The sequence below is a fragment of the Triticum dicoccoides genome, chromosome 1A (assembly GCF_002162155.2).
Source record: "Triticum dicoccoides isolate Atlit2015 ecotype Zavitan chromosome 1A, WEW_v2.0, whole genome shotgun sequence".
NCBI classification, from domain to species: domain Eukaryota; kingdom Viridiplantae; phylum Streptophyta; class Magnoliopsida; order Poales; family Poaceae; genus Triticum; species Triticum dicoccoides.
This window is the reverse complement of record NC_041380.1, coordinates 597,473,312-597,475,780: the sequence shown is the minus strand read 5'-3', so window position 1 is coordinate 597,475,780 and position 2,469 is coordinate 597,473,312.

Genomic DNA, 2,469 nt, shown 5'->3' with positions numbered 1-2,469 from the left:
GCCTGTGAAGCCCTCGCGTTCTGGAAAAGGCTCAGAGCCTGTGAAGCAAGGCGAGTGCCTGTGAAGCCCTCGCGTTCTGGAAAAGGCCCGGAGCCTGTGAAGCAAGGCGAGTGCCTGTGAAGCCCTCGTGTTCTGGAAAAGGCCCGGAGCCTGTGAAGAAGGCGAACGCCTGTGGAGCCATCCCGATTAGGAGAAGGCCCAGAGCCTGTGAAGGAGGCCAACGCCGGTGAAGTTTCTCATCAAGCAACGATCTCACATCCTGAGGACTCAACCAGAGAGCACCCAAGGCGTCGCGCCTTCCCGCGGGCCGCATCGGAGCTAGCGAGGAGCAAAGGTAAACCAGCCCACCATCAGGCGCGCGCAATTTGACTACTACTGATATGATGGACACAGGTTTTTACATGAGGGGCTTCCCCTCCCAAAATGCTCTCACAAGCCATTAGGTCAAAGGCCTGAGTTCTATTCATGCAGGGTGAAAAAGACAGGAGCGATACACACTCAGTCGGACCAATCCCCCAATGCGCCTCCGGAAGCACGTCCCGAGCCTTCGCTAGGGTCGCCGAGATCGCCATTGTCGTCTGCGCCGCCGCCAGCGGAGTCAGGGCCGCTCGCCGCACCGTCCTCGTCAGCACCCACGATCACGCCGTCGTCGTCCGAAGCGAAGGCCTTGACAAGGGCATCCACGTTGTCTTCCACCCAGCGCGCCAGGTCACCTCGGACGGCCTGGGAGACTGGGGCGATGACAGCGTCAAAATCAAAGCGGGGATCCATGTTCTGGAGATGGCTGAAGACACGGGAAAAGGCGCGCCTGAGGAGAGCGCAGCTCCTCTCCTCCACCAGCCTGTCGGCCCTGACCGACCGTGCCTCCAGCTGCGTCACCACAGCGGTGAAGAACTGCAGGTTGCCGGCATAGTTGATCGTGTGCGGCTCGTTGACGGCTGCCTCACAGATATTGCCCAAGGCAATGTTAGCCCTCTCCCTGAGCATGGTGAGCATGGGGCCATGCGTGTGCTCCAGGATTCGCCGCTGGCGTATTTCATCGGCATTCTGACGCTCAACGGCTTCAGCCTCTTCCATCCGCTGGCGGAGACGGAGCACCTCGGCTTGGGAGGCAGCCAACTCCTTCTGCGCTGCCTCGAGGGCGGCCCGGGAGGCGTCGGCCCGCCGCGTCGCCTCGTCCCGTTGGGCCCTCAGGGCTGCGGTTCTGCCCTCGGCTTCGACCCGGATCATCCCCAGCTTCCCCCCGAACTCACGCGCGAGACCTTGGCGCGCCGTCGCCACCCGACGACAAACCTCCTCCAGGATACGCGCTTCCCGCGCAGCGACATCATCTTCCGCCTGCGTCACCAGGCGCTCCCTCGTCTCCAGCTGCTCATACTCACGGGTGCGTTCGGCGGCTTCCAGCACCAACGCTTCCTCGCGCTTTTGAAGCTCAACCGAGTCGCCAGGAGCCACCTTCATCGACGCAAGGGCTGCCTCGCGCAGCTCCGCTTGCTCCTCCAGCGAGTGGCACCGGGATAGGAGCTCGTGAGCCCGCTCCTCCGCCGCCTCTCGCCACCCGTCAGCTCTCCGGGCCTCCTCGATGGCCTAGGAACGGGCCACTCGAGAGGCCTCCAGCGACGCCTTCGCCTCTTCATCATCGAGGTCACGCTGACGGCGCACGAGGGTGATGGCGGCCTCCAGCTCGCGCCTCCCTGCGGCCAGCCGCAGGCCCTCGGCCTCCAGGCGAGCGTCTTCGTCAGCAAGCTCCTCCCCAAGCAAGTCCACCGCATCGGCCGCTCGTCGAAGGAACCCTTGGCGGCGAGCGCGGCGCTCCCGGGCGCGCTCAAGCACGTCTTCCACGCCATCATTCGCCCCAAGAAAGCGCCGGGGGCCGCTAATCATCGTCCCTCCTCCGGGCAGGGGGCTGGGGGCTGGCGCCCTCGCGACGGCCGGGCGTGCCGCATCAGAAGCCCGGCCCAGGGCCAGCCCGCCTCCCGATGAGGGGCGCAGGAGGCGCCTCAACCAGTCGCAGTCCCCGGCCAGACGGGAGGCACCCGACAGACTGGCTATTCCCTGAGAGGGCCCGCGAAGGAGAAGCGCGGGGAATGAAGGGCCGCGGTGCACCTCGAGATGGTCCGCCCCATCAGACGCCCTCACCACAAGGGCAGAGCTACTCGGAGCATTGGAGGATGGTAGAGGAGACGAAGCCAAGGGAGGCGGCACCTCGGCGCCTTCCGCGAGCTCAGTCGGAAGGGGCCTGCGGAGCAAGGATCAGCGAAAGCAACAAGGGGACCAGGAGCCAGAAAGGAAAAAGACTTACTCATCAGTGGCGAAGTACTTCCTGCGCTTCAGCACACGACAAGGGGAGTCATCACCCAGGGCCTCCCTCTTCCTCCGGAGGGCCTCAAAGTCCACGCGGAAGCGACCCAAGAGAAGAGCACAAGGATCAACCTGCCGTGAGGACGAAGCATCAGAGCGGTCCGCGTC